The following is a 14,883-nucleotide window of genomic DNA, read 5'->3' as shown; positions in this document are numbered from 1 at the left end:
AGAGACAGAATAGCCATCAGCTAAGTTAATGGCTACGAACTAGCAAGGCGCCATTAGCCATACAGTGATTGTACTTAAAGTCTTCTGTGTATCGTCAAGATCGATGTACCACAAGGAATGAGTAAAGTTAAGTATTAAACCTGCTCCGTACTTTTCTTCCTAACATTAATTACGTATCCTGTTCCAGTACTTCACGCCCGTCTGCGTTAGTCTAGCTTGCCTTTTCAGCCATCTCAACTTCACGGTGTCGGCCCAGCTACCGACACAACATTATTTTGTGCAACTAGTGTGTATAAACATAAATTTTCAGGGCAACGTATGGTCAAATTTGGGCTAGTATTATTTTGGGAAGATATTCTTCCCCACGAATCATGGTCCTTGCCATTGGTGGGGAGGCTTGCATGCCTCAGCAATACAGATAACCGTACTGCATGTGCAACCACCATGGAGGGGTACCTGTTGAGAAGCCAGACAAACGAGTGGTTCCTGAAGAGGGGCAGCAGCCTTTTCAGTAGTTGCAGGGGCAACAGTCTGGATGATTGACTGATCTGGCTTTCTAACAATAACCAAAACAGCTTTGCCGTGCTGGTACTGCGAACGGCTGGAAGCAAGGGGAAACTACAGCCATAATTTTTCCCGAGAGTATGCAGCTTTACTGTATGGTTAAATGATGATGACATCCTCTTGGGTAAAATATTCCGGAGGTAAAATAGTCCCCCATTCGGATCTCCGGGCGGGGACTACTCAGGAGAGTGTCGTTATCAGGAGAAAGAAAACTGGCGTTCTACGAGTCAGAGCGTGGAATGTCAGATCCCTTAATCGGGCAGGTAGGTTAGAAAATTTAAAAAGGGAAATGGATAGGTTAATGTTAGATATAGTGAAAATTAGTGAAGTTCGATGGCAGGAGGAATATCCGAGCCTATATAAGCGAGCGGCCATATTGGCCGGGGGTCAGTCAGTCATTCGGCAGTCGGTGAGTGTGTTTGTGGCGGAGTTGGCCAGTGGGTGACCCATGTGGTCGTTTGAGTAAGAATTTTTTTCGCGCTGATTTATTTTGACAAAGAGTACTTTTTAATAGTGCAAGTGTGCAAAAATATATTTGGTGAACTGGAAGTGCTACGATTATTTGTGTGAGTACGAATTACAAGATATACATCGGTGTAAGTGAACGCGTGGCGATCTGCAATTTCACGCCAAAACTGCTAGAACAAAGAGGACAGTGGGACTTGTGGTTCTGTTGGAGTTGACTGAGTAAATTTCGATTATAGCAGCCTACATTACTGCTATTGGGGGCTCAGAGTCAAATTATTATTAAAGTAAAACTGTAAACCGTCTCACTAGTGCTAATTTCATTGTGTGAAAGGAAAGGATGATGCTAATAAATAGTGATGATAAAAACTTAATTAAAGGGTGCAAAAAAGGGCAGCTCGTTTTGTATTATCTCGTAATAGGGGAGAGAGTGTGGCAGATATGATACGCGAGTTGGGATGGAAGTCATTAAAGCAAAGACGTTTTTCGTCGCGGCAAGATATATTTACGAAATTTCAGTCGCCAACTTTCTCTTCCGAATGCGAAAATATTTTGTCGAGCCCATCCTACATAGGTAAGAATGATCATCAAAATAAAATAAGAGCTTGAACAGAAAGGTTTAGGTGTTCGTTTTTCCCATGCGCTGTTCGGGAGTGGAATGGTACAGAGATAGTATGATTGTGGTTCGATGAACCCTCTGCCAAGCACTTAAATGTGAATTGCAGAGTAATCATGTAGATGTAGATGTAGATGAATTGTGTCATAAAAACTGATTTTGCTATAATAATGATCTAATTTTTGTTCCCTAGCATAAACTGTACTCATGTCTGAGTGAATAATTAATTCAACAACTATAACAAATGCGCGGGTGTGGGACAGTGTACTAATGCACCGAATGTGGTAATCATCCCCTGAGACTTACGTGAGAGCCAAAATTTCCAGTAACATTTTTAACCGACATTCGTATATGCACATTCGTGTGAACACTTCAACCACTTCTCGCTTATTTTCCGCTCTGTCGCAATTGGGGCTCAGCCGGGATACTAGTGTGCTAGGCAATTAGGCCCAAAGGCTAGTGGAACTATGCGAAGCACGAACCTTTGCAGAACTGTGTGTGTTTCGGTTGATCACGTGCATGCCTACTATCGCCGTTCGACGACGCCACACGGCGTGGATCGACTGGAGTGACGGTGACTGGCAGACCTGCAACAAGTGGCCGTGACTACACTTCGCAACGCAGCCTCTTCAGCACCGCTGAGACCAACACTGCCCCTCCAGGAAGATAAGTGATTACAGCAGGCACAATTTTTGTTTTTGTTGTTCTTGTTTTCAGTTCTTGTGCTAGCCAGGGCACAAAATTAAAAAATATCACTTAGTGATTGCAGGTTGTCAGAGAGAGATAGTGAACCACAAAGTCCTCAGAGACAGGAGGAAATCATTATCCATGCAATGTCTAAAGAATTAATTGCTCTTCTCCAAAATATGAGTAGCCAAATAGGTTCATTTAAAACTGATTGGATAATAAATTTAGTGTTTTATAATTACTATTAAAAACAGTCTTGATCACGATTTATTTAACAAGGTGATCGGTTTCGACCACTACTGTGGTCATCTTCAGACCATTGAGTAGGAACCCCTTTCTGTTGGAGAATCACAACTACAACTACTCAATGGTCTGAAGATGACCACAGTAGTGGTCGAAACCGGTCACCTTGTTAAATAAATCGTGATCAAGACTGTTTTTAATAGTAATTATTTACAAGACATTGATTACTGCTGTTCCCGTAATGCATTCAAAAGTAATTTAAGTGTTTTAGACACTAATTTTGGAACTAAATTAAGTTCAGTAAATTCCGAATTAAGTTCTCTGAAGACTAATGTGGGCAAAATAAATAGTCAATTGGGGTCAATGAAACAAGAAATTGTGACCGAATTAGATAATAGATTAGAAAAAATAGAAGAGAGCTGGCATTCCAAGGTTGAAGTGGTTGAGGCTGAGCTGAGGGGCACTGGTGTCCCCCAAGGGTCAGTTTTGGGTTCTTTATTGTTCATACTATATATTAATGATCTACCCACAGAACATAACAGCAAGATACTTAACTATGCAAATGACACAACCGTTGTTAACTGGGGAACCAATGAGAATGATGGCCCAAAATTGTTCTGATGTCTTATTTGGATTGAAGAACTGCTTCCAAAACAATCACTTAAGCTTAAACATCAATAAAACAAAACTAATTGAATTTCAAATACACCACAAACAAGATGAAATGCAATGGAGTGTTGTGTCTGATGAGGGTTCAGAAATAAAATTGAAAGATAAAACTTCCTTCCTTGGCATAATGTTAGATCAGCATCTCTCTTGGGAGCATCATATCAATTTCTCGTGCCAAAAACTTAGCAAATAAGTTTATGCAATGTGGATAATGTCACAATTTCTTAAACATGTGCAAATGAGTATAATCTACTGTGCTTTAGTCTATCCATACCTCACATATGGAATTGAAGTATGGGGATGTGCTGCTGCCAAGTATGTAAATAGAGTATTCATCGTTCAAAAAAAGGCAGTTAGGATCATGTGTAAGCTTAGATATAATGAGTCTTGCAAAGCAATTTTTAAAATTAAGAAACTCTCATCACTATATATTTTTAAAACTGTTCAGGTGATGCTAAAATACAAGCAGTACAATCACCTAAATAGAGAAATGCACATGTATAATACTAGGAGGGACGATGATTATCACCTGGAAAGAAATATTGCAAAAAGTGCAGAGAAGAGCCCGTATTATATGGGGATCAAATTTTATAACAAACTTCCCAAAAAATTAAAAAGCTTAAGTGGAAGCTGACTTGAAATTGCCTTGATGGAGTTCCTCAGCAATAAGTGTTTTTATGGTATTAAGGAATTCCTCTCAGAGGAGTAGAATACTTTCATTTGTATAAATAGTATTTACATGTACAAAAAAAGGCAACATCATTTTTTATCTGTTAGACCTATTTTATATAATTGTTTCCCACAATGTTATAAGGGGAAATGATCAGTATGTAAACCATCCAAAACAAATCCTTGTATTTGTCGATGGAGAATAAATAAATAAAAATTTGATTCGGGAAGGCAGATGTTTGATGATAGGGAAGAGGCGACAAGGCGATCTTTGGCTGAAGTGAATGCAAAAATAGTGGCTAGCAATGATGAGACAAAATCTGTGCTGATAAATAAATTAGACAGCACAGGTGATGATCTCGGAAAGGAAATGGCAACTGTCGCCTCAAAAGTAAATGACAAAATTATGTTTCAGATCATGCTGGGTATTCAGCAGTGGAGGCACCTAGTGGAAAGATATTTTCAGGCGAAAACGGATATCGTGCCGTGGATTTTTTGGCCGATTGCGAGGACTGTTTTCTGCCTGGGATGTCAGATGAGGCAAAAGCAAAATTTGTAAAGAGAATGCTTAGATGTTCAGCTCAGACATGGGCTAACAAATTTAAGAATCAGTTCATTTTATTTGAAATATTCAAACGAATGTTTCTAGACAAATACTGGAGTAAAAATAAGCAGTGTAGGTTCCAAAATGAGTTTTTGAATGGACATGTGTACAGGGGGGCAGACAAACTAAGAGGGAATTTTGCCAGGAAGAGTTGAATAAATTAGTACATCTGGATCAGCCTTTAGGTGTGTTAACAGAAATATCTACTTTAAGGAGGACACTATCTGAGGAGTTACAATGGGAATTCATACATTGCCCCACTGATTCTGTGGAGAAGTTTTTAGACTTTATTGAGAGGATAGAGCAAGCTGTGTGCTATAGGCCTGGCTCAAAGGGATAACCATAGGGATCTGGGGGAGAGAAGAAACATGTATTGGGGTAACAATCATCAAAACGGTCACAGAAATAGGAATTGGGGAAATAATCATCAGAGCGATCATGTGGAGAGAAATATAAATGAACATTGGAGAGGAATGGGGGAAGATATAATGAAGAGAGCCACAGTCAAAGGGATTTTAGGGGCAGTGATGTAAGAAATGAACCAAGGCCAATGCTAGGAAATGGACCTGGAAGAGGGGGACAGAACAACAGCACACAACGGGGACAGCATCCTTTAAACTAGGAGCTGTCTCAAATGGGGTCCACTTTGGGACAAGGCAAGTTACAAACAGTAGGGCCAAGAGATGGAATGATAATAATTATAATCAGACAAGGGGTGGTTATCCTAAAAGGGGGTATGACAATAATGATAAAAGTAGGAGAGAGGAAAGAATTTGTGGTATGGAGGCCATTTTAAATGATGAAAATGTATTGGGGAGCTGGTGAATGGATCATGGCAAAAGGAGAGGTTTTAAGAGGAAGAATGTTATGGATCTGAAGGCCCAAATGGAAGAAATATATGCTGAGAATCGTTTTTGTAAAGAGTTTGGGGATGTGAATTCTGAGAAAGATAGTATTGGTTTGGTGAGCATTATTAACAGGTCAGGGACTAAGGCACTGTCTGAAGATATAGATGGATGTTGTGATGACCAAAGTGTGTGTGAAAGTAACTGTAAGAAATTTGTTGAGCTGTGTGTAATGGAAGCAGGTGCAGTGGATGATAATGTTAATTCTGAGAGGGCCAAGGTGCCTGAAACTAATGGTTTTGTAGATGATGGTAATAATTTTGGGGCCATAGTGCCTATTGTTGATGTAGTGATAAATGAATATGTTCCAGAGAGTGTATCTCGTGAAATTTATGAGGTTAGCTATGAGCAGCCAGAAGGGGCTGGTTCTGAGATGTCTGGTGAAAGTGTTTTTAATGTGCAGGATGGTAATGCAAGTGATGTTTTGGTGGGGAAAGCTGTATCTGAATCCATGAAACATGATGAAACAAATTGTGCTAGTGTTTACATGCATGGGGTTAAACAGCAAACTAAGAATGATGAACAGTGGAGAACTAGGGGGGAATCTGAATTGAACTTAAATGATTGGTTGCAAAAATATACTCCAGAAAATTGGACAATAGGGGAATATAATTATGTTAAATGTTGAGGATGAGGCATATTATGATGTACTCAAGAAAATATTTGATGCGGATAAGGAGTTTGATGGTTTAAAGGGGGATTCTATAAATGAAATGGTAGGATGTGCTGTGGAGAGTAACTGCAGGGTTACAGATTGTGGAAAATTAGTGTGTGACGAGCGAGATGAAGTTGAAAAGGTGAATAATTATGTAGTGTATGAGGATGAGCAGTATGGGGTTATGGAAGAGGCTGAATGGAATACTGGTTGGATAGGGAAGAGTGAATGTGATTTTGATGCAAGTGATTGGATGGATTTTTCTAAGTATATACAGAAGTTGGGACCAAAGGTATGGGACGAGGGGAAGTTTAGTTTTGCCAGAAAATTAGGATGGGTGAGCTTAGAAAATAAAGAACACAAATATGCTTTTGAACAAATGTTTGAAGGGGATAATGAAATGTGTTAAATGTAAACTCTATGGTAAATGGGAGGCAGGTATCCACTGTTAAAAGGTACTGTGCTAATCAAGTGGAGGAGGATCTTGTAGCACAAGTAGAGCTCAAGCAGGAAAATTTTAAGAAAGTGCAGCCAATAGTTAAAGTTCAGATAGGTAAACTCAGTGAAGAAGCCTAGGTGGACACAGGTAGTACAGTCAGTGGGATGGCAGAGGGTTTCTACAATTATATCAGGAATGACAAAATGGTAGAATTCCTGGTCACAGGGATTAGAATAAAAAATGCTACTGGCAATTACATCAAGCCAGTGACGAAGGAGGCTGTGTTAGATGTAAACATTGGTGGAGAGTTTTTTAGTCACCCATTCCTGGTGATTCAAAATTTAAGTATAAATATGGTTCTGGGTACAGATTTTTTAAATAAATATGGGGCAAATATTAACTGTGGGGGACAGGTATTGGAATTGGAAGTAAACATTATGTGCTGTGGTATGTGAATAACTGTTGGGCTTATATACCGGGTGATCAAAAAGTCAGTATAAATTTGAAAACTTAATAAACCATGGAATAATGTAGAGAGGTAGAAATTGACAAACATGCTTGGAATGAGATGGGGTTTTATTAGAACAAAAAAAAGTTCACAAAATGTCCGACAGATGTCGATGGACAGCAAAACGTCAGTGACTGCGCGTGACAATCATGTATAAAAGGAGCTGTAATGAGAGAGAGAATCAGATGCGCCAGCAGTCGCAGCATGTTGACATTACCTGAAAAGGCGCTTTTAGTGAAGCTATATTGTCAGTCGCGTGAAAGATCTCTTGTGTGCGTCGTTTGGTGATGGTTGTGTGCTCAGCTGCCACTTTCGTCATTCTTGGTCTCCCAGGTCCCCAGACCGCAGTCCGTGCGATTATTGGTTTTGGGGTTACCTGAAGCCGTAAGTGTATTGTGATCGAACGACATCTCTAGGGATGCTGAAAGACAACATCCGACGCCAATGCCTAACCATAACTCCGGACATGCTTTACAGTGCTGTTCACAACATTATTCCTCGACTACAGCTATTGTTGAGGAATGATGGTGGACATATTGAGCATTTCCTGTAAAGAACATCATCTTTGCTTTGTCTTACTTTGTTATGCTAATTATTGCTATTCTGATCAGATGAAGCGCCATCTGTCGGACATTTTTTAAACTTTTGTATTTTTTTCGGTTCTAATAAAACCCCTCCTCATTCCAAGCACGTGTGTCAATTTGTACCTTTCTATCTGCATTATTCTGTGATTTATTCAGTTTTCAAATTTATACTGACTTTTTTATCACCCAGTATATAATCTGCTTAATTTTTGGTGCGTGGTGGGTCCAGCACAAGGTTTTATGTTGTTTGAGAAATTTGGGGGCGTAATTGTTAACTTTAACATATTTTGCACTCGGTTCTGTATGTAGACATACCAAAGTTCCTTTGGTGCGTGGGGGTCAAGTTGGTGGACTGAATATTAGGGTAAGCAACACGGCATGGGGATTGTAAAATTAAAGTTAGTTCATTATGCTGCTTCTAATCTGTCTGGGCTAGATGATATGAACAGAGGATAATTTTAACAAATTTAATTCATTGTCTGTAATAATCAAGTAAAGTTATATATATATATATATATAAAAAACAAAGATGTTGTGACTTACCATACGAAAGTGCTGGCAGGTCGATAGACACACAAACAAACACAATCATACACACAAAATTCTAGCTTTCGCAACCAACGGTTGCTTCATCAGGAAAGAGGGAAGGAGAGGGAAAGACAAAAGGATGTGGATTTTAAGGGAGAGGGTAAGGAGACATTCCAATCCCGGGAGCGTGGGAAGGGACTGTTTGATGTGGAATGGATGGCAGCTGTCATAATGGAGGTACTGTTGCTTGTTGGTGGGTTTGATGTGGACGGACGTGTGAAGCTGGCCATCGGACAGCCTAAGTCTTCGTGGCAAACGAATCTGCTCCAGTCCGGAATCCCTGAACCATTACACCAACAACCTGACAACAGCTTTCGCATCCTGAAACTACCCTCCCGACCTGGTACAGAAGCAAATAACTAGAGCCACTTCCTCATCCCCTCAAACCCAGAACCTCCCACAGAAGAACCACAAAAGTGCCCCACTTGTGACAGGATACTTTCCGCGACTGGACCAGACTCTGAATGTGGCTCTCCAGCAGGAATACGACTTCCTCAAATCCTGCCTTGAAATGAGATCCATCCTTCATTAAATCCTCCCCACTCCACCAAGAGTGTCTTTCCGCCGTCCACCTAACCTTCGTAACCTGTTAGTTCATCCCTATGAAATCCCCAAACCACCTTCCCTACCCTCTATCTCTTAACCGCCCCCGGTGTAAAACCTGTCCCATGCACCCTCCCACCATCACCTACTCCAGTCCTGTAACCCAGAAGGTGTACACGATCAAAGGCAGAGCCATGTGTGAAAGCACCCACGTGATTTACCAACTGACCTGCCTACACTGTGAAGCCTTCTATGTGGGAATGACCAGCAACAAACTGTCCATTCGCATGAATGGACACAGGCAGACAGTGTTTGTCGGTAATGAGGATCACCCTGTGGCTAAACATGCCTTGGTGCACGGCCAGCACATCTTGGCACAGTGTTACACCGTCCGGGTTATCTGGATACTTCCCACTAACACTAACCTATCCGAACTCCGGAGATGGGAACTTGCTCTTCAATATATCCTATCTTCCCGTTACCCACCAGGCCTCAATCTCCGCTAATTTCAAGTTGCCGCCACTCATACCTCACCTGTCATTCGATAACATCTTTGCCTCTGCACTTCCGCCTCGACTGACATCTCTGCCCAAACTCTTTGTCTTTGAATATGTCTGCTTGTGTCTGTATATGTGTGGATGGATATGTGTGTGTGTGTGTGTGTGTGCGCGCGAGTGTATACCCGTCCTTTTTTCCCCCTAAGGTAAGTCTTTCCGCTCCCGGGATTGGAATGACTTCTTACCCTCTCCCTTAAAACGCACATGCTTTTGTCTTTCCCTTTCCTTCCCTCTTTCCTGACGAAGCAACCGTTGGTTGCGAAAGCTAGAATTTTATGTGTATGTTTGTGTGTCGATCGACCTGCCAGCGCTTTCGTTTGGTAAGTCACAACTATATATATATCTATATTAGTTTCTGCTGTCAAGCCATGACAACAGTGAGATATTATTTAAAGTCCATTTGATTCCTGCCACATTATCAGATTATCAGTATCATTTTGATTAAGGAGACTTTGTCGCCAAGCATTACTGCCTCAATTACGTGGGCATTTCTAATCTAGTATATCTATCTAGTATATCACCATAGATTATGTCGAAAAACAGTGCTATGTGCAATTCTTGGTTAAAACTTTGCAGCACAGATGTAAACAAACAAATTTGTGCTAAGAGGTGAAATTTTGAAAAAAACTAAAACTTGATTTTTGGGCAATAGAATAATTCTAGAAATTAATGTAACATAGTAAATAAGATGTACTTTGTAGTGCAGTTCTGATGGTGAACTTATTTCTGTTCAGGGATGTATGTGTCAAAATTTGTAAACTTAACTGGTGAAATTGGTACTTGCATAGCCAGGGGGGAGGGGGGGTAGACATCAGAGCCTATATAAGCGAGCGGCCATATTGGCCGGGGGTCAGTCGTTCGACAGTCGGTGAGTGGGGGGGTGACGGAGTTGGCCAGTGGGTGACCAATGTGGTCGTTTGAGTAAGAATTTTTTTTCACGCTGATTTATTTAGACAAAGAGTACTTTTTAAAAGTGCAAGTGTGCAAGCATATATTTGGTGAACTGGAAGTGCTACAATTATTTGTGTGAGTACGAATTACGAGGTATACTTCGGCGTAAGTGAACATGTGGCGGTCTGCGATTTCACGCCAAAATTGCTAGAACAAGGAGGACAGCGGGACTTGTGGTTCTGTTCCAGTTGATCGAGTAAATTTCGATTATAGCAGCCTACATTACTGCTATTGGGGGCTCGGAGTCAAATTATTATTAAAGTAAAGCTGTAAACTGTCTCACCAGTGCTAATTTCATTCTGTGAAAGAAAAAGACGATGCCAATAAATAGTGATGATAAAAACTTAATTGAACTGTGTTGTAAAAAATGATTTCGCTATAATATTTGCCTAATTTTTGTTCCCTAACGTAAACTGTACTCATGTATGAGTGAATATTAATTCAAAAACTATAACTAATGCGCGGGTGTGAACAGTGTACTAATGCACGAAGTGTGGAAATATTCCCCTGAGACTTGAGAGCCAAAATTTGCACTAACATTTTCAAACGAACATTTGTATATGCACATACGTGTGAACTCTTCTACCACACTTATTTTCCTCCCCGTCACAACATGTTATATTCCATCGGAAGGCTGAGAAATCAAGTTATTCGGTGGTGTACAACACTCTCGATTTATTTCAATATTTTGTGACTTATAACCAATCATTATCAGTTTTTGTTAGATTTATCACCCCAATCCCATCAAGAAAACTCCCTCCAGAAATTGTGTAGTGTGCAAAGCAAGGAAGAAGAAAAGTGGTACATGGTATGTGTGTGAGAAATGTTTAGTGGTGTGACACATGCCTGTATTTTTTCGGTTACGTCACACTGACAAAAACTTCTAAATCGGTATTATCTTCACTCCTCACCACTTCAGTAAATAGTGGGGATAGATTTATGAAGAGTTCCTATAAGAAAACATTATATACGTGGTGTACAACTTTGCTTCCGACATTTTTTCCCCAACATTTCAGGCTTTAATGAAAAAAATTGGTTACAAATGTATCATTCAAAGTATTTCCATTGCTGGCCACTACTTTCTCCCATCTTTCGGGCTGTGTACAAATCCCGCATTAAAAAAGTTTTTCATCTTTTGAAGCGATTCACGAATCGATCCAAGTTGTGACTTCTTCATGAGATCAGAGGTGTTGGTCAGTTAGGCCATGCACCATTGATCTACACAGGTGATAGTAAGAGGGAGCAATGTCTGCAGAATATGGCGGGTGGGGTAGAACTTCCCATTTTAACGCTTCCAAGTACGTTTTGACCTCTTTTGTGTTGTCCTGTTGCAAAATCACTTTATCGTGCCTCTCGTTGTATTGCGGCCGTTTGTCTTTTAATGCTCTGCTCAAACACATTAATTGCATTTGATAACAAGCACCTGTGATTGTTTGATTTGGTTTTAAAATCTCATAATACATGACGCCGACCTGGTCCCACCAAATGCAGAGGATGGTCTTGGAGCTGTGAATATTTGGTTTTGCTGTCGACGTGGAAGCGTCATCGGGAAATTCCCGTGATTTTTTGCGTTTAGGATTAGCATAATGAACCCATTTTTCGTCCCCAGTCACAATGTGATGCAGAAATCCCTTCCGTTTTTGCCTCTGAAGCAACTGCTCACAAACACACAAACGCCGTTCAACGTCTCTTGGTTTCAGCTCACATGGGACCCAAGTTCCTTCTTTCTGAATCATGCCCATATCCTTGACACGTTTTGAAATGGCTTTCTGTGTCAGTCCCACTAATCATGCCAATTATTCTTTAGTTTGACACGAGTCTTCACTCAGCAATGTCTCCAATTCTGCATCTTTGAAAACATTCTCTCTTCAACCACTATGCCGGTCTACGACGTTAACGTCGACAACGTTAAAATCACTGTTCTTGAAGCGTTGAAACCACTCACGACACTTTCTTTCACTAACAGCACCCTTACCATACGTACTTGAGAGCATTCGGTGAGACTCAGCTGCTGTTTTCTTCATATTGAAACAAAACAGTAACACCTCCCACAAACGATGAGAATTAGGCTCGTAAACTGACATTTCCGATCAAGAACAACTTTATGAGGCAGAGACAAATTGACTAATGTTTGAATGAGGTTATGTTGACCGAGGTCCAAGCTAACTGCCTGATGTCTGGGATCTGTTTCTTTCGACAGCTAATTACCGTTATTGCCACCTGTTGGCAAATGGCAGAAGCAAAGTTGTATACCTTGTTATTTTGAGAAAAGTGTGTAAGACAAAATATGCTGATTTTTGTAAATTGAAATAGTAAATATAGGGTCAACTGTGAGAAAAAATATTAGTAAGTCAAAGGGTTAATAACACCAAATAAATATTTCTGTAGAAAAAAATGTTCTTTACTTTCTGAATGACCCTCATAGATGTGATTAATTTTCTATTATCACAGTGACGGTGTAAAGCACAAAGAAACATTTATTAAAAAATAAAATTAGTATATTTACATATACAGGGTGTCCGAAAAGACTTTCCCTGATTACATAAATTGATAACTCAGGCTAGAAGTAAGATAGAAATGTGAAACTTGTGTCAAATTGTTTACAACTATCGAAGTTTTTTTTCTGTTTTAGGTTCGCAGTACGTAAGTAGTGGATGAGGTGCAGTGCCCAAGAAGCCATGTTAACCAATCAGGAGAAGGCACAGTGTGTCCTGTGGTACCATGAGACACGATCACCGACCACAGTGCAGAGACACTTCCAGACAACATTTGGAAGAAATCCACCTCATGTCAAGACCATTAAAGACTGGTGTGAGAAGTTCAAGAACACAGGATCGGTTGCTGACCTGGCGAGGTCTGGTCGACCGAGAACCTCAGCAGACAGGGTGGAAGCTGTAAGGCAGTCTTTTCTGCGAAGTCCAAAGAAATGGGTGTGCAGAGCCTCGCGTGAATTACAGATGCCACAAAGCTCTCTCCATGACATTTTACTAAAACGTTTATTATTTCGTGCATACAAAGTGCAAATTGTTCAGGCCTTGTTGCCCAATGACAGTACACGTTGATATGATTTTGTGGTCAAAATTCTATCACGTATTGAGGACGATGACGGTTATCTCAGACGAATTGCCTTTTCTGACGAAGCGACCTTTTTTGTCAGTGGAGTAGTGAATCGCCATAATGTGCGCATTTGGGGTTCACAACCCCTGGCGAGGTCACGGAGTGCACCAGAGGCAGTCCAAAGGTGAATGTTTGGTGCGCGCTATTGCACGATCGAATTATCGGGCCATTCTTCTTCCTGAGGCTACCATCACATCTGCAGTGTATCTGGACATGTTGCAACTGTATGATGTTCCTCAGCTGCTTCAGTATCACCCCGATGTCTCGTTTCAGCAAGACGGTGCACCGCCTCATTGGGGTTTGGACTTGCGTGTCTATTTCGATATGACCTTTCCTGGGCGATGGATTGGTCGTGATGGGCCAACGGTTTGGCCTCCACGCTCTCCTGACATAGCCCCATTAGACTTCTTTTTATGGCGTTATGTGAAGGAATAGGTCTACCAAACACATATACCAGATCTTGAAACACTGCGGCAATGGATAACCACAGTCGTTAAATCGATCCCTCCAGTGATGTTGGCTAATGTGTGGATGGAAACTGAATATCGCCTAGATGTGCTACGTGCTACCAAGGGTGCTCATGTGCAATTTTACTGACGTGTGAAAAAAACTTTGATAGTTTGTAAACAATTAGACACCAGTTTCATATTTGTATCTTACTTCTAGCCTGAGTTATCAATTTGTGTAATCAGGGAAAGACTTTTCGGACACCCTGTACTTCTAGTAACAGTGCTGCCTTCATCACTTGTATGAGATCAGGTTAATTTCTATAACAGAATCAGTAAAGATGCTGAGCCGCAGATAGGCAAACCAAAAAGACTGTCACAATATAAGCTTTTGGCCATGGAGGCATTTGTCAAAGATAGATGACAGATACACATACAGACAGACACGGAAACACAACTCACACACACACACACACACACACACACACACACACACACGACTGCGGCTTCTGGCAGCTGAAACTACACTGCGAGTAACAGAAGCAGTGCATGGTGGGAATGGCAACTGGGTGGAGGTTAAGGAGGAGGCCGTGGAGGGGAGGGGGACGGATAGCAGTGTGGGAGACAGAGAACTGCTGCTGGGGAGCGTGCAAGGACAGTGTGGAGAGAGGGTAGGGCAGCTAGGTGTAGTCAGGAGATTAGTCAGAGGGCAGGAGAGAGCTGGAGGTGGGGGTGGAGAGGGGGGGGGCTGAAAAGGAGAGAAGTCACCCTAGCTACTTTTCTACATTCTCATCATTCAAATTTAGGCACTTGTACCATTTCACCATCTTTTCTATCTATGCCTTCTGCATATTCAGTGACTTTTCTGCAACCCACCCACCTCTCCCTTGCCCTCCATTTAAACTCCTGATTGCACCTACCCTCTCTCCACCTCGACCTTGCACGCTCCCCAGCAGCACTTCACTGTCCCCTATCCCTACCCCGCTATCCATCCCCCTCTCTGCCTCAACCTCCTCCTTAAGGAGCCAACTGACTGCATTTGCTTATATACACTACTGGCCATTAAAATGGCT

This window comes from Schistocerca serialis, chromosome 11 (assembly GCF_023864345.2).
Source record: "Schistocerca serialis cubense isolate TAMUIC-IGC-003099 chromosome 11, iqSchSeri2.2, whole genome shotgun sequence".
NCBI lineage: Eukaryota > Metazoa > Arthropoda > Insecta > Orthoptera > Acrididae > Schistocerca > Schistocerca serialis.
Note: the sequence above shows the minus strand (reverse complement) of the source record.